Here is a 19,394-nt window from a genome sequence, read left to right as displayed (position 1 = left end):
TCCATTAAAGAAAGATCTTAATTAAAGCCAAATATGTTGTTCCTTAATAGATTCAATATTGTAAAGATATTATCTATCCCAAATTACCATATAAACTCAGTGCAATTTCAGTCAAAATTACAATGGGACCTTTTCTGAACTTTACAAATTGATCCTAAAGTTGTGTTTTTTTTTTTTCTGGAAGTGTAAGCATTTATAATAACCAAGAAAAACTTAGAATTCATCAAGCTGTTTATTTTAACATTATATATAATAGTAAACCCCCCAAGATTGATTAGCAAATTATGAAATATGTGGAAAGAGTTATTGAAACATGTTATGAATCCTATAAGATAATGGTAAATGGTAATGATTTTAATGCTACACGTGAAAGCAAATGTCTGTACCTGATAATGGCAAACATAAAAATATGAATACATGAGGACAGAAATAGTCAGATGGCATGAAAAATAGTATGTCAGAGATAAAGAGAACACTTCTTACTCTTAAAATGTCTAATAGAGTTGATGTACCATCTTTCAATAAAACAAAAATGAAAAAACAGCAAATGGGGTCCTAAATAATTTATAAACTCAGAAAACATTAATCAATTGTTTATTTTTTTTCTAAAGTCGTATACTTTAGAATGCTTTATTTTCAGTTAGAAGAAATAAAGTGATAAAACAACCATGAGCTTAATCTCCCTTACAGCCTTCCCACACCCTTAGCAGAGAATCATGGAGGCCTCCCATGCTCCCTTGGGGGTGACTTGCTACAGAGCTAAGATCCTCTTGCTCTTCTATTGTATATGGAATTACAGAGGCTTAAGTTCTAAAAGAAATGCTGCAGGTATTTATGATTTAATCTTTTACATAATGCCTCTGCTTGAAGATTTACTTTTAAGTCTGATTTGCGAGGCTGACCAATCCTTTCAGGATGGTTCTAATTACAATTTTCTTCCATGTAATGAACCAAATCTGCCTCTGTAATTTCTGCCCACTGGACCTGGTTTTATTCTTTTAAAACATAGAGAAGAAGTACTTCATGTGGCAGGCCTTTAGATATTTGGAGCCACTTTGATATTGTCCTTTGTCTTCTTATCTCCAGCCCTAACATCCTCAACCCCTCCAACCCTATCTCATGTAACACAGCTGAACTCAGCATTTTCTTTACCTTCCATGATAGAACCTTAGTTTAGCCAACCCAAATCAAATATGCTTTCCAGATATAGACCTGCCACTATAGAGGCCAATGGGAATGTTGTAGGTTCTACACATAATACAGTTTAAATTACACTTTTTTTAAAATAGATTTTGGCTCATGTTGAGCTTGCTGTTCATAAACATGTCGTTTTTTTTCACATGAACTACTTAAGTTATACTTCCTCTGTTCTTCAATTGAGTGAATTATTTTTTAAGGCTCAAGGGTGGATCTGTAATATATCTCTAACTTAATCTTATTACTTTTCAGTCTGTTGAAATAATTTTAAATGTTGACTTCCACTAACCTGTTACCTGGTTAACTCAGTTTTTAATTATCTGCTAATTTAAATAGCATGCGATTTATATCTGCTTTCAATGTGGTAACCAAAATATTGAACTGGTCAGGATCTCATTGCCATATAACCTGCCTCGAGAAGACCAGGTTAAATGGTAGTTGTGTCTGTCTAGCTAGCTATGACCTGGCTGACTGTCTTTTTTGTCCAATTCACACTTTATTTTCATAGTCTCAGAAATATCATGAGAGACTTTATTAAATCTCTTCCTGCAGGAAGAATACTTCATCAATAAGGTTTTCTGATTGCTATTTTTTTTTAAAGAAACATAATTATCTTTTTAAAAATTACAATCTTATGTGGAATAATAATTTATAGAACATAAAAAAGTGGAGCTGCTGTAGTTGAAATGTGCGTGTAAAGATGGGACACCTACAATCATCACCCCCATTCCTCTCATGCTCTTCCTAAGCCATGGCTGCCCACACACCTCAGGGCTCCAAGGAAGACATTTGAGGACACAAATGACATCCTGTCTTAACTATCAGTAGAGTCAGCCTCACCAGGAAGGACATGAGACTAATTCAGTATGGCATAAACAAGAAGAATACATGCTCATGCTTTGGGGTCCACTCTTCTATTTGAGGTTACTCCTTAGAATCTGTTTAATAATTTTATCAGATAATATAATGTCTAAGAGAAATACTTCCAAGCTTAATGGTCTATACGTTCACCTTTTATAATAGAGGAATTATAGTTAATGCAGAAGTTAGATCCTGGTATCTGGTATATCCTCTTACAACTCTCACCTAAATACTTATGTGAGATCTTGATAAAGATCAATTAAGGAACCAAAATTGCAATGGCTCAGGAAACTAAAAATAAGAACAGGCCATATGGTGTTGGGTGAAGGGAATTTTCAATGACTTGGAATACACATTCTAGTGTAGATCTAGTCCATTTACTGTACCAGCATTGCATAAACAGCTGCATCCCTAGGGTCTGCTCATAACCTTATGACTTAAGGATTATGTTGACCAGAAAATCTGGCAGCCAACTAAACCCTGATGCCCAAAAACTCCAATAAAGATGATCTCTCTCTCTCTCTCCCTCCCTCTATCTCTCCATCCATCCATCCACATTATTCCTACTGAGCACATTGTTACAGGTCTAGATCTAAAAGCAAGAATTTACCAGTATGCAATAGGCTGAGTATCTAGATAGGAAAAGGATATGTACTCTGTATTCTGTAAAATAAAGCATCAGCATAGAAGTATCAAATATGATTAAACCAGGTGGTATTAAATAGCATGACATAGGGTTTATGGAAAAGTGTTTCAACATAAAGTCAAAGAACTATCCTGAAGATTCAGAGAAAGAACAAACTTCTGAAATAATTTTTATAAGAATAAGTGGGAAGTACTTGAGAATATTTGTTTTACCCTCCTAGTAAAAGTCTAATAGCATGACCACTATGAAGTAGAAATAGAAGCCAGTATTAATTAGTATGTTTTTGGCTGCAAGTAACAATTCTGATGTGGGATGGCTTAAACAATAAACGCATTCTTTTCTTTTTTCCTTTTTTTTTTTTTTTGCTTCAAGTTTTTATTTAAATTTTAGTTAGTTAACATATAATGTAATATTAGTTTCAGGAGTAGAATTTAGAGATTCATCACTTACATATAACACCCAGTGCTCATCACAACAAGTCCCCTCCTTAATACCCACCATTTAATCCAACCCCCTTCCAGCAACCCTCGGTTTGTATTCTATAGTTAAGAGTCTCTGTTATGGTTTCCCTCTCTCTCTCTCTCTTTCTTTTTTTTTTCTTCCCCCATGTTCATCTGTTAAGTTTCTTAAATATGAGCGAAATCATATGGTATTTGTCTTTCTCTGACCAACTTATTTCGCTCAGCATAATATACTCTAGCTCCAACTACATCATTGTAAATGGCAAGATTTCATACTTTTTGATGGTTCAGATCCTGAATATATTCCATTGTATATATACACCACCTCTTCTTTATCCATTCATCTATCAATGGATATTTGGGCTCTTAAAGTAATTTGGGGGACACCTGGGTGGCTCAGTCTTGGTTAAGCATCTGCCTTCGGCTTGGGTCATGATCTCAGGGTCCTGGGATCTAGCCCCATGTCTGGCTTCCTGCTCAGCAGGGCATCTGCTTCTCCCTCTCCATCTTCCCTTCCCCCTGCTCATGCTGGCTCCCTCTGTCTCTCTCAAATAAATAAATAAAAATCTTTTTAAAAAAGTAATTTGGTTATTGTTGATAATGCTGCTATAAACATCAGGGTGGCCCTTTGAATCAGTATTTTTGTGTTCTTTCGGTAAACACCTAGTAGTGCAATTGCTGGATTTTTAACTTTTTGGGGAAACTCCATACTGTTTTCCAGAGTAGCTGCACCAGTTTGCATTCCCAACAGCAATGAATAGGGGTCCCTTTCTCCGCATCCTTGACATCAACTGTTATTTCCTGTGTTGTCAAATTTAGCCATTCTGACAGGTTTGAGGTGATATCTCATTGTAGTTTTGGTTTGTATTTCCCTGATGATGAGTGATGTTGAGCAGCTTTTCATATGTGTATTAGCCATCTGGATGTCTTCTTTGGAAAAATGTCTATTCATGTCTTCTGCCCATTTCTTAACTGGATTATTTATAAATACATTATTTTCTTACATAACTAGAATGTGAAGGCAGAGTGGATTCTCATGTAGGGTCATTACAGAGGTCAAGTTGTCATCAGGGACTTTGTGTTCTTCCAACCTAATTGTGTTGTTTTTTGTTTGCTTGTTTTTTTTCAGGCTGGCTTATCTCAAGTCTCAAGATGGCTACAGCAGTTCCATGTGTCACATCTATGCATACCAATGTGCACATGATAAAAAGGGATGAATCTTCCTAAGTCTCTTTCTTAAGAGAGAAAACTATTGTGCAGAAGCTCCTGGTCAGCTTCTCTTCACATTGATCTGAACTGAATTATATGAATGTTCCTTAGGCAATTACTGAAATGTGAAATAACTATGACTGGCTTAGACAAATTACTTGGGGAGATTATCACATCCATTACAGGGCTATAGAGAGAGAAAAAGATGGGATGAAGTAGTAGGTTGTAGAAGGGAACTACCTAAAGAGAAAAATTAGAATGCACACTGGAAAAAGTAAAGAGCAGGAATGAAATTGAGAACATTGGATTGACAATAATAAACTAAAGAAGCTCTCCTTGTGTGGTAAAAAGGACTTAAAGATTTTAGAAAGCTAAAAAAGATATGGAAGGAAGAGAATAGAGACCAAAACGTATGCTTATCATGATAAATAAAGGGAAAAAATTGGATGAAAGATTATCAAAGACTTCAGAAGGAACATTTTCATGGGTGAAAATTGACTTGAGCCTATAGATTAAATGTGATCACATATGTTCCAGGTAAAATGAATAGTAAGAGACCCATACTTTTACATTCTTAAATCCTACAAGTATATTGTCAGGGAAATTAAAAACTACATAAAATGGGACAAAAATTATACTAGTCTTAGACTTTTATTGTGCAGTACTAAATTGTAAACAACAATGCCTGTAGAATTTTTAGAAGAAAAAAATGTAATTTAAGAATTCTATGTGTAGTACTATAGTCAATCTAGTTTGAAAACAAAAGAATAGCTGTGTTTAAGAATTCTGAAAATATATTCCTTATTTTCCTTTCCTTGCAATTGAAGATATACGTAAGTGGGTAACTCAAGCTAGAAAAAAGTGTTGTATTAAATTTTTTTGAAGTTAAGTGGTAGGGATCCAAGATTCAAATACTCATCTAAGATGTCATTCAAACGTAAAGACAACAGAAGATTTTTCTTAGGTATTAAAAGCCCCATTAAACACAAGACTTATATATTCTTTCAGAAAGAGACATTCCTCAGTCACTTTAAGAACCTAAGAATAGTAATGTAGTAATATAAAAAGACTGGTTGTTGGATTGTAAGCAACCTAATTGGATGAAGTATAAATAGCTATGGTAGTATGATTATTCAACTGAATGCAAAATACAAAACTACTGAAAGTGGTATTTTATATAGTAGAACAATATATATACTAATAAGCAGTTTCATAACTCTCATTCAGAAAAATAAAAATAAACAAAACTAAGAAATGGGTAGGAAAGGAATAACAAGGAGTGATAAATCCCTTTAGCAAAGAAATGACTCAAAGTCATTTCTTTTTGCCCTAGAAATAGAAAAACACAAGTTTAAAAATATATGAGAAATGTTATCACTAGTAAAATTAAAAACAAAAAATAACTTCCCAAACTACTATGAAATAAAACAAAAAATAGACTTTTGCAAAAATAAAAATAAAAACCAACTGAAGTATATGGAAGCACATCAAATTAGAAGGCATAAAAAAATTAAGAGGTATGATTCAATCATTTCATAATGGTTATAAATATAAAGGTTAAGAAAATGTTCTCTATGTTGCTTAGAACAGGATGTCTATAAGAAGACAGACCAAGGATATACCAGAAAATCAGAAATAAAAAAGAAGATATTCAGTTATTGATTAAGCAAGATATCCAAATAAAAAATAATTAATGAAGATTAGACTTTTTGCATCGATAACCTTTTTTTTACCCTAAAACGGAATAAAAATTTCTAGCCTCATATAGACACATTTATCAAAAAAAATTAATCAAAGAAAAATTAATACAAAGAGGTAATTAACAGGGGAAATATAAATGGTTAATAAAAATATCAAACTCTTCTTCCTCACTGAGATTCTGAGAATGCAAATCGAAATAACAAGATACTGTTTTTACCTTTAAGTTGTAAAATCTTATGTAATTATGACAGTCAATTTTTTGAGGATTCCTTGGGAAGGTATTCTCACATATGTACATTGAATAAAAACTCTGGAAAGCAGTTAAATAATGCACATAGAGACATTTTATATAGTCATTTTATTCCCAATTATAGTAAAGGAATGAATGCTAAGGCAAAAATCTGAAAAAGTAACATATTTATATATAATGTAATGATGTCCATCACACTTTACAACAGTCTAAAATTAGAAACAAATATCGCTGAAGAAGAAAAGCACTAAATAAATTACATATAATTTAGTAACCACATATTATAAATATTAACATAATTTAATAATTACATATTACATCATATATATGTGATATCATGATATATAAGATATATAGTTACTAAGAGATGTTTTTGAAGAGTTATCATTGCATTGAAGAATATTTATGATTTATTGCTGAATTCAAGAAAGCCTGGCGAACAATTGTGTAGTCTATGTTATCACAACTATGTAAAAATGCATATGAAATTTCAGAAAGAAAATATGCCAGAAAGGTATAACTATAAGTGAAACTATAGGTGATTTCTGCTTCCTATGACCTTTCTGTAGGTTCTCAATTTCCTATTTCCAATGTGGATTATCTTAATAAAGAGAAAATGAGATGCCGGTAATTGGAAGAAAAAAATTGCTTTTCTTCCACTTCCAATTTCTTCCATTTTTAGGCGTTCTCAAAGATTGTGGTGGTTTTGTAATCAAATCTCTAGCCCTTTCACTCCCTAAGATGTAATTTTTCTGAGACTGGAGGATTAAAACAGCTCTATATTTTCACACTACCTCCTTGCCTATCTTGGTTTTCAATTTCCTCCTAACCATGTTTGCTCTCCTTTTGCTACTTTGGAGATCATTTGCCTGGTTGGAGAAGATGAAAACTAAATAGGAGTTAGTTGATGAGTCTTGTTTGCTTTTTGTCGTCTGTTAGCATTGTGTGTGCCATCTGTTACCAGCAGATTGCCTTCCTTCATCTCCTTCTTGCTCAGAACTTAGCAAAAAGGAAAACAGTCCACCATTTTGTCTTCAGAAAGTTTTTGCAAAGTTGAGCTCACTTTGAGTATTCAACCTCCTTACAGATGCTAACTGATCTTCTGATTTAATGTTTAGTTTTATGTCCTTTCCTTCTCTTTGAAAACCTTTCTGATGTTCCTTTAAAATGTGACCTCATCAAACAGTGTCCTTTGCAACTACAAAGGGTTTTGTATCTATGGCCCTTGAAGCCAGGTCAGTCCATTAACCCATCACACATGCAGGCTACAGGTGCTGTTTTTCTCTTTTTGGTACCTTTTCCTTCTTTGCCAACTGCTTTGGGTATTATGCTCTTTTCCTTGACTCTCAGTGTTTGACCATGCTTCACAAATTCAAAACCTGCAGTGCCCCAGCTAATAAAAGGTGAAGAATTGGAGAGCCTGGAGCCCATCTACAAAGAGGGCAGCTGTTACTCATCTACCTCACAGGACTGATGGCCCATTCTGGTAAAATCCTCTGATTTTTTGAAGATGCTGAAAATATAAGTGTGTGTGTATTAAGGAGAAAAAGAAGTAGAATGAGAGAGAGAGATTTCCAGAATTTTAATATAAGTAGTTAATAATTTTTTTTATTTAGGTCAATACGCCATGTAAATCACAAATAACAAAATTTAATTAGATGAATTCAGTCAGAGACCTCCAGTCTTCATTCTTTATTCTATATCCACTTTCATTTCTCAAGGTTCTCTGGAGAAGCAGAACCAGTAGTATATATAGAAAAAAATAAGGAATTGGCCCACACAATTATGGAGGCTGAGAGGTCCCTCAATCTGCTATCTGCAAGCTGGGGACCGAGAAAAGCTAGTGGTAGTAATTCAATGCAAGTACAAATGCCCAAGAACCAGAGGATACAATGGCGAAGGTCCCAGTATGAGGAGGACTAGAGGGGATGAGATGAGATGTCCCAGCTAAGCAGTGAGGCAAGAAAAAGAGAGAATTCCTCCTTCCTCTGCCTTGCCTTTTGTTTTACTCAAGCCCTGAGTTGATTGGATGGTGCCCACCCACACTGAGGAGGACAATCTACTTTGCTTCATAGCCAGTCAAACTGACACATAAAAGTAGCCATCACTCTTACAATAAGTTTATTTTTCCATTTCATCCCCTCTCAGGTTTGGCATTTAGATATCAACTTTTTTTTTTTTAAGATTTTGTTTATTTACTGGAGAGAGAGATTGAGTGCTTAGAGGGGAGGTGTGGAGGGAGACAGCAGGGTGGGCGGCGGGGACTTGAGCAGACTCCACATTGAGCACCCCACCGGGGCTCAATCTCACAACTCTGAGACCATGACCCGAGCCAAAACCAAGAGTTGGACGCTCAACTAACTGTGCCACCCAGATGCCCCAATTTCAACTTTCTTAATAAGTATTTTCCATAGCTCTAAACCCTAATATCACCAATTTATAAGGTGACTATGTGTGTGTATGGGGAGGGGGCCCAGATGTATATGAAGTAAAAGACAGATTATTTTGTATTTTGCTTGTTTCCCAACAGTGTCCTCCACTCTGTCTTGGAATCTTTGTGATCACACAGTAAGAATTTAATTTGAGTTTCAAAATCTACATGATCCTTAGTCACACCATATGGCTAAGGACATAAAACAGACTCTGGAAACATGAGGTCCCAGGTGTTAACTGTCATGGGCCCTTTAGCTTCCTCCCACCCTTGTTGTCACTTCTTTTTCTGTGCCATCATCTTTAAACTTTGTCCCATGTCTCTACCCCAACCTTGCAACTGAGACTTATTGAATTTGATTCCCTCATTTTGACATTTGGTCCCTCAAAAATACATGACTTTAAATCAGCTTCTGATGCTTCCTTCTTTTGACTACTGCAGGTTACCACACTAACCCTGGTTCCAGTGCCGGATGACCTAGATGGTGTCATAGGTGAATATCATCTGACACCCAGTGAAGTAGGATCATCCCCTGAAAACTTCATCACCCATTCTCTGTGGATTAGAGAATGCACCTTCTCTACAAATTTTTCAAAAATAACTTCCCTGAAATTTAAGGTACACATCCGTTGATATCATTATTGTTATTATTAGCTTGCATTTACTGAATATTTTTATTGTGCGCTGTCCTAAATACTTTATAAGTAGTAAATCATTCAATGATTACAGCAACCCCATGAATTAAGTACTTTGATCATTCCTGTTTGCAGAAGAGGAAACTGAGGCATAGAGTGATTATGTGCACACTTCAGTCCATCCAGCTGGTGTCAGAAGTAGAATTGAAACCCAGCAAGTTGCACTTTAGAGGTAGACGCTTAATAACTGCACAATATTATTTTTCACTACATTGTTATAAATTTGAAGGTGACATAATCATTTTCTCCCCAAGTTCCCATCAGTTCTCATTGTTGATCAGAATTAGGTGCCAATAGCAAGTCCTCTCATTCTGCCTTTATCCCTCTGCCTTTTGAGCCACAAAACTATCAGCGGGGCATGTCAAGAACTTTCTGATGCTCTACCTTTAGCAAAATAAGGCTTCCAGCAGCTATATTGATAGTTGAAGCTACTTTATCTTGCCTCAGCACCAGTTTTGTGATTTATTGATCATTTATTTTTTTATCTCAAACTCTGAAGTGTGCTTCTAAAACAGCATCAATACCTTTTTCTCCCCTCATTTTTAGGTAGATCATATACTTCCAACTTTATAAATTGTAAATTTCCATGCAGGCTAATACTGTGTTTATACATAAAGCTACTTCCCTTCCCCTTTATTTCTAAATCTCTCTGACTGACCTCATATGCTCACTTGAGACTTAAATGAACATTTCTATCTCTGTGATCCAAAAGCCTTTATCTCTTTATCTCTAGGTCCTCCGTGAATCCCAAGCTGCAAACAAACACGCGCAAGTGACTCTTGGACACCGCCACCCTCGGGCACCTCAAATACAACATGTTCACACCTGAACTCATAGTCTCTCCCCATCACTGCTCCTTCTTTTATCCACAGTTTGCCATCTATCCAGTTGTCCCAGCTAGAAATGTTGACCCCAATTCTCTGCTCGTCTTCACAAGAAAACACATTAAAAGAGTTGTGGGTAATCATCACATACATTTCACTTCTCACACACCATTCTTCACTCAAGTAGTTTTCTGTCTCCACCACTGAAACTGAAGCTACACCAGCAAGCATCACCCCCTCCACACTGGTGAATCCAATGACCACTTTCCTGCCCTCACCGTACCGTGCTGCTCTTGGGCACATGTGGTAACAGTCACTCCCTTCTTTCTCCTCTTGGTTTTCATGATGCCACCCTCTCCTCGATTTCTTATTCTCTTATTGGTTCCATGTCCTTGGGCTTTTTTCCTGACCTTTTTGGGTTGACCTCCAAAATATTGAAAGTTCCTAAAACCGAGTCCTTCCCTATATTTCACTTTTTATTGTTGCCATACAAAATTACCACCACTTTAGTGACTGAAGATGACCAACTTTATTATGTTACTGTTCAGAAGTCTGACATAGTCTTCTTGGACTAAAAGCAAGGTTCATCAGGGTTATGTTCCTTTCTGAAGGCTCTTGGAGAGAACCATTTTCCTGTATTTTCCACCTTCTAGAGCTGCCTGCATTCCAGCTCGCTGATGTCTTCCCCTATCTTCCCAGCAGGCAATGTCACATCTGTCAAGAAAACTGCTTTTGTAGTCACCCCCCCCCCCAATTACACCCAAGAAAAGTTCTCTACCTGGAAGACCTCTTGTGGCTATGTCGGGCTTACCCAGGTAATCAAGGAAAGTCTCTCCATCTCAAGATCTTTAATTTACTCACATCTGCCAAGTCCCCTCTTGTCATGTAAGGTGACATAGTCTCAGATTCTGTGGATTAAAACCTGGCAATCTTTGGGGGTCTCTTATTCTGCCTATGACATTAGCCTTCTTCACTTTCCTCTAGGGAGGAGAATTTTGAATCCAACAGTTTCAAATGCCATCTGTGTGGAGATGACACCTTCCTAAATCTCCAGCCCTAATGTTTCCGAGACTTCAACATATATGTCAAAATACTTACTTGATTTACACTCTCCCCAACCTTTCTTCCCCAAATCTTCATTATTTCCACAAATGGCACCATCACACTCCCAGCAGATCTAGAACTCAATTTGGTGGGCATATCTGGCTCCTTTCTTTCTTTTATCCCCAACCATAAGCATCAAAAGGTCCTCTAATACATACCCTAACTTCTCTAAGTCACTGCCTGTGCTGCCACCTTAGACCAAGCCACAATGTCTGTAGCTTCCTAACTCCATTTGCTACTTCTCTCTTGATCCCCATACATTCACCTAGCATTTAAAAAAAAATTCCCACAAAAGAATCACAATAAGATTTAAAAACAGTCAATTGGGCTATGTTATTTCCCTGTTTAACAGCCTCCAGTGGCTTCTCGTTACATTTAGAAGTATGCGGTAGGTCAAGCTCCTCATGACCTACCACTTTGACTTCATCTTCTACCTCTCTCTTCCATTTCCACTATGTTTCAGCCAGACCACCAGCCTTCCATCCATTCCTGGAGTATGCCAAACTTGTTACTGCCTCAGGATCTCTGCACTTTGTCTGGAACCCTCATGCTCAGATCCTCGCATCTGATAGTCATGATCAGGATTTGACTGATTGGCTGATTGTCATGATCAGGATTTGAGTCCAGGCCTTCCCCGGCTACGTCATCCAAAATCAGTTTCTCCATTTCCACTCCCCTTCTCTATCCTCTGACTCTTCTGATTCCTTCCTAGCATTAATCACTATCTAAAATTGTCTTGTTTGTTTATTTATGTCAACTTCACAGAAATGAAATTTACATTAAAAAATTACACATATTCTTTGTACACAGTTTGCTGAGTTTGGAGAAATACATACACCTGAGTAGCAGCAACCTCAATTAAGAAGTAGGGTACTTTTATCACCACAGAAAGTTCACCAATGTTCCTCAGCAGTCAGGCCCCCATGCCCCCGACAGGTAGTCTCTGATCTGACTTCTTATAGCCACTGATCTCATCAGTTTTCTTGTTCCAGAGCATCTCTGTCAAATAGAAATATAATAAGAACCACATAGGTAATTTAAAATTTTCTAGAACCTTGCATAGCTTTGTCCCAGAACTCCATACAACTTTATATAATTCTGTAGTATCTACTTGCTTTGAATCAGCATAATGTTTTTGAGTTTCATCCTGGTTTTATCAATAGTTCATATTTTTACATTGGTGAGTAGTATTTGATTTCATGAAAATACATTCTGTTTATCCATTCTTCTATAGTTATTGCATTATTTCCAGATTTTAGCTGTTTGAGAAAAGCTACTATGAACCTTCATGCACAAGTCTTTTTGGACATATGTTTTTATTTCTTTTAAGTAATATAGTAAGTTATTATTTACATTTACAAGAAACTGCCCAATTGCTCTCCAAAATGTTCGCACCATTTTGTCCTACCTCTAGCTTTATATAAGAGTTCTAGTTGCTCCATGTCCTCACTAATACTTGGTATTTTGTTCTTTTTTATTTTAGCCATTTAGTTGTATCCTATGGGGGGTTTTATTTACATTTTACTGATGACTAATGATGTTGAATATCTCTTTTCAAGTGGTATTGGTCATCTGTATATTTTTGTGTGTATGTAGAGTCTGTGGCAAAATCTTCCTTTTTAAAAAAATAATTTTTAATTATTGAATTATAAGACTTTCTTACGTATTCTGCAAATGAATCCTTGTCAAACATACATGCTGCAAATATTTTCTCCCTTACCTTTGCTTAATTTTCCTAATAATATCTTTTGAAGAACAGAAGGCTTTAATTTTGATGAAGTTTAGTTTATATTTTTTCCTTCTATGGTTATTGCTTTTTGTGGCCTCTTTACAAAATCTGTGCGTACTCATGGTATCAAAGAGTTTCTCCAGGGTTTTCTTCTAGAAATTTTATAATTGTAGCTTTTATGTTTACAGAAGTTTTTTAAACCACTCTGGTGATCCCTTTTTCTTTCTCTTATTCCCTTCTCTTCTTTTCCTCATTTCTTTGCTCTCCTTTCTCTCTCATCTGTTCACATGAAAGATCGAGCACGCTGTCTGATCTCAGTCTCTGACCTTATTTCTCTTCTCCTCTAATGCCAGTGAGCAAAATAAAGGTTAGTAGTGGCAAAACCTGAAAATGATGTTTCCCCTTTTGAAAGGCAGTAAGGCGGAGTGGCAGGAGGGGAGGGTGGTATACACTTCTGCTTTTTTTTTTTTTTAAGGCCTTTCACTCAAGAAATTACAAGTCCATTTCAGAAAGGGTAGTGCTTAGACAGCAGTGGGCACAGAAGGGTGTGAGCAGATGCTGAAAAGCTGGTTGGTGAAAGAAAGGGGTGTAGACCAGAGCTGGAGAGATATTTATCGCAGCTTATGTCCAATAACCCCAAGAGAGAAGGAAAGTTCTCTGAAATGCACTCTATATTATTTGTAGCTTGTTTTTATATAAGTTTCATTTTGCCCATGGCCAGGACAGACCAACCTGATGAGTAAAAAAAAAAAAAAAAAAGTAACATCGCAATGTGGGTGTCTTTTGTTCTACCTTCTTTTTGACAGGATCTCCAGCTACCGTCCAAGTCTCCCCATTTTCTTGTAGAACTCCCAGAAGTCACTTCATTCATTGGGTTCACAGGCCCAGTTCTCAGGAATATACTGTTTTCCTCTTCTGCTATGCTAGTTCTGCCTTTGTTAGGTGATTTCTGTTGCTTTTGGATCCCTTTGAATGTGCTACCACTATTATTCACACCATTTTCCACTGTGGCTTGCCAAAACAATGCTCTGCCAACACCATGTTGTTCCGAAGCTGTCCCGCTCTGCCAAAAAAAAAAAAAAAAAAAAAAACGTTGCTGTGCCATTGATGTAGCGAGACCAGCCGGCACTTTCTGCTAGACAAGGAAGAATTCCTCTTCCTAGTTGGGGTACCACACTCCTGTGTATGGATTCTAAACACCTCATCCTGTACTCCCTGTGAAGGAAAACAGTTCTTCCCATCTGACTTGCACCTTTCTCTCCCCAGACAGGACTCCTTCACTCAGAATCTGTAGACCATCATTTTTTGTTGTTGTTGTTATGTTTTGTTTTTATTTCTGAGGCTCCGGTTTGGAAGAATAAGTTGAGGAACATATGATGTCCTGTATTCACAATCATCCTTTCAGAATATGGTGCTGTGAATGAGCCACATGAATATGTCTGGGTCCATCTCTCCTTACGAAGAATTCTGTGCCAGAAAGCACCTCAGCACCCAGAGCTCATACCCCCACCCCTTTCTATTCAGGCTCAGCTATTCTAGCTCATATCTAGACCATTTAAAACCTGCATGCAGTTCTCATTCTATCATGTGGGATCAGCTGCTATCAATTAATTAATCCTTCTTGTAAAGTACTAAGTTAACAGATGATTTATGGTACTGTTTTGGGTAGATACTTGGCTCAGATGAACTCTGACAACTGTAGAAAATATTCTGGTTTTACTGGGTAAATGGTGCCTAGTAAAGATTAATGCTATCAGCTTTTTCCTTCCTTCCTTCTTACATTTTTTTCTTTTCTGAATAAGTTGTTTGTGGAAGGCAGCAGAATTCCACATTAGCCTTGTCAGCCATATGAATGGTTAACATGGTTGCCTCAATATGGAGTCATCTACCACCTGTGAGTTGCATTTTCCTTGGTTGGTGATGGATAACTTCCATATGCTAGAATCTGTGGGTCATTACTATTGTTTGTGGCAATGCTGAAGGAAGTCAGTGTTTCTTTTGAGGTTGAACTTCACCCTCTATGATGTGTTTCTCAATCTTTTTTTTTCATTATCACTCTCTCCTTCCTGCCCTCCCCCAACCCCACCAAGAGCATTTTTTAGTTTTTCCTAATCACTTCCTTCATCCCCTGTGATATTTTAATACCACAGATATACCTTTCATCTGTTTATGCACCATGGCCCTCCAACCATTGTAATAACTAAGGTTTTTTTCACCCCCTTCCTAGGAATCAGTTTTTACCCTTGCAGCAATCAATATCAATCCCCATGTAAAGTGCACGTTCTGTGAAAAGAATGGCATAGGTACTGGACAACTCTGTGCTTATATCATTTTCTTTCTTTCTTTCTTTCTTTCTTTCTTTCTTTCTTTCTTTCAGATTTATTTATTTATTTGAGAGAGAGAGAGTGCAAGTAAGGGGAGGGGTAGAGGGAGAAGAGAAAGAGAATCTCAAGCAGACTCCCCACTGAGTGGGGAATCTGATATGGGGCTCGATCCCACAACCCTGAGATCAGGACCTGAGCCAAAATCAAGAGTCAGACGCTTAACTGACTGAGCCACCCAGATGCTCACTCTTTCCTTTCCTTTCCTTTCCTTTCCTTTTTTTCTTTCCTTTCCTTTCCTTTCTTTTTCTTTTCTTTTTTTTCTTTCTTTTCTTTCTTTTCTTTATCTTCTTTTCTTTCTTTCTTTCTTTCTTTCTTTCTTTCTTTCTTTCTTTCTTCTCTTTTCTGGAGGCGGGCAGTTTGATATAATAGAAGGATTGGAGACTGGGGAATCATAGAAGTGGAGTCCTAATTCTTCCATGACTAGCTGTGTGATCTTAGGACAATATCTCTGAGCCTTATTTCATGAAGAGTAAAATATAGGAAACTACACTTTGTTCATAAGATAGGGGATTAAATTTTAAAATCGCTGTTCAATTCTTAGCACAATGCCTCTCATGTAAGTTTAATTCTCTGGTTATTATTTTAGTTCATATTGGTCAACTCATCAATTAATTGATACCAGTTACCTTCCATCTTCAACTCATCAATTTATTGATACCAATTACCTTCCATCGTCTTAGGGTCATATTCTCCCTGGATTATTTCATGCACTCTCTTATATTCATCTCCATAAAATGCTGCAACTTCTGCAGACATTCTTGAAATGGGTTCATTTTCCCTTCTAGAAGGAAAAACAGTGTATATTTATGGCTCCCCCAACCCAAATCACATCTGGTAGGAAATCAAACAGAACATAGGTAGGTAGGAAACAGTTCCAAAGGTGTTGATATTTCCTGGGCCTCAAATTGAACAACAACTTTTGGGATTTCCACTTGAAATTATGGATTCTGTTCAATAAAATGCATTTATTATAATTCAGATAGTTATAGTATTTTTTTTTATGCTTCAAATAACTATTTGAAGTAACTATTCACCAAAGGTTCTTGGGAACTTTCTTTTAAACCTTTTAAACCTTCTTAATCCTTGCTACTCAAACTGTGATTCAGAGACCGACAGCTGGAGTATTCCCTGGGAACTTGTTAGAAATGTAGAGTCTCAAGTCATACCCAAGAACTACTGAATCAGGATCTTCATTTCAATAAGATCCCCAGCTGCTCTGTATGCACAGTAAAGTTTGAGAAGTGTTTTGCATAATAACTTTTCTTCCTCTAACTGCATCCAATGACTGTTAATCTTTTAATAACACATAATTAACACTATTTGGAAATATTGTTATTACCTATTCATACCTATTAACACTATTAACTAAGTGCTATGCCTAGCCTTCTTCAGTAAACATAGTATTACTCACTGACCACACCCATAGAGTAATTCTAAACTTTAGTATGTTTATAACACACCTAGGAGGACTGCCAAAAATACGGGAAACAGTCCACAGAGACTAGGATTCATTAGCTCTGAGATGACATCCAAGAATCTGAATTTTCTGCACTCATTTGTTTTCCTTATGTAAGTGGTCCATGGACAATAGTTTATGAAAAATGGTATTACACTCTTACATTAAGTCACTTACCCTTTCTTATCCCTTTAATAATGTCACTTGATAGGAATTTCTGGTCACTACAGAGTATACCTTAGGCATTATGTAGGCAGACAACCCAGGCAACATGCACAAAACCAGGCTTTGTGGAACATTTACTGGTCTCTGATGTTCTTCTCATTCTCTCTGTTTGATGTTATAACTCTTCTCTGGAAAATAACATGTGAGAATGGCTGCTGCAGAAGATGTATCTCAGTGTATTGCAGTGATGAGGGAGGACAATGAGTAGTGCAAAGCCAATGAGCACTGCAAAGATCACTAACGTTTATTATGTGTGTGTAACTCTTTTTACAAGTGTGAGGAAAGGAGGAGGAAAAGTTTTAAAAAACATCAGGTGCCTCACAATGCTTTGAGGAGAATTTTAAAGTGATTATTAACCTAGCAGTATATACTATTTTGCATATGTTGGGCAGTAAAGAGTTAATTCATAGCCATAGCTTCCAGCTTATTCTTTCCACTAGAATTAAGGTAATAGGTGAGATGCATCAGAATTCTTTCAGAAGTTGATGCACAAAGAAAACACATTAATAGAAGTACAATGAACAATTTAGAAGATAGCAAATAGTCTCTCCCATCTTGTATGAGAAATAGATGCTGAATAATCATCACCTTACACAAATCTCCTTCAGAAACACTAAATGTAATTAGCAGTGACTATTACTTGGAGATAGAAATAGAAATATAACTGCAAAGGTTGGTAGCATGTATTATATGGAAGGATTAAATGATCCTCTATATATTCAATACTACATAAAAGACTTTTATGTTCAATAGATGAGCCCATCAGGTAAGAGATCTAAGTCAGTGCAGATATTTGACATTGAACTATATTGGAATTACCTCTTGGGGTCAGGTATTGCAAATTTGACTTAAGATGTTAGAGCTACCTTTGGGGATTCTTAGGTAATAGCATCTTCTTTAGGACTAGATTTAATCCAAAATTATGGAAAGATTGAATTTTGAGTATCTATGTAAGTATCTGTCTATCTATCTGGAGGAAATGAATGTACCTTAAAGGTCCCTTCCCCATTTAAATCCAGTTTGGTTCACAAGATTCTACAGAGTCATTGCTGGAAGCTATTTTGCAGGTAATGTGGTAGCAAATAAAGAAGGCCTGATGACACCACAGGAAGTAGAGAAGGGCAGAGTAAAAAAAGCTGGGGGTCATGAGGAAGCAGATGGACTATTTGAGGACAAATCCAGGAAGAAGACTATAAGCCCTGAGAAGGTATTTGTTCCATCATTAATTGTTAATTGAAAGCATGTTAAAAATACCTTCTTCATCATCCCTGTTCCTGTGATCTGTTCTTTTCAGGAAAACTTGCTTACCTTTTTTATAAGGGAATGGTTATAAACAGTAAGATTACTGGCAGTACATCCAAGTGACTACAGCTGGTTTTCCTTAATACTTGAAATGTGATTGGTAAAAATCAAGTAGAGTCGGGAAAATGATTAGATTGACCATTTCCTCAGGTACAATTTTATTATAACTTTTGGATCAGCTTTAAAGGGATTGTCTTTACTTTGGCTAAGCAGAGGGACAGTGTTTTGTTTTTGGGGTTTTTTTTTTTCCCCAGTGTTTTTCCTTGTCCACATCTGGTCCTACACAGAACAATTACTCATATCAGCCTTTTGGATTCTCAAGACATTATGATTTATACCTTCCAAGAAACTCTTTATGGCACCAGTTAGGTTTACAGTTAGACTAAGGGGGGGGGGGGAGTTTAACATTGAGTGTTTTCACTGCCTCCCAGCTGCCCTTGTACTTCAGTTATCAGAGATACCTAACGGACCCCAGTAGATTGCGCTGATCCAGCTTCATTCAAACTGTGGGGATGAGAAATCTCCATGAGAACACCATGGTCACAGCAATTTACAAATATGAACATCTATTGGATCAATGCAGATGATAAAGCAACCTTTAAAAAAAAAAAACATATGGGTAAGATATGGATTTAAGGAAGCCTGGATATGAGAATTTAAAGTTAGGTTTTTAGTTAGGTTGGGTTTGTTTAGAAGGTTCTGAGAATTAGAGTGATCTACTGAATGAATTTAAAAATAAAAGTAAGATAAGATTGGATACTATACAAAAAGAAACAGAGCAGTGAGATCGCAGTTCAGAGAAATTAGAACATTTTGCTGTTACACAGGAAGTAGCTTTGCAAAAATAGTTTCTCCTACAGTTACTGGCATTTTTCCAAAATCAGACACAAACAGTTCTTTGAATTTCAAGAGAAAGGAT

Source organism: Halichoerus grypus, chromosome 1 (genome assembly GCF_964656455.1).
Source record: "Halichoerus grypus chromosome 1, mHalGry1.hap1.1, whole genome shotgun sequence".
NCBI classification, from domain to species: Eukaryota; Metazoa; Chordata; class Mammalia; order Carnivora; family Phocidae; genus Halichoerus; species Halichoerus grypus.
This window is presented reverse-complemented; position numbering follows the sequence as displayed.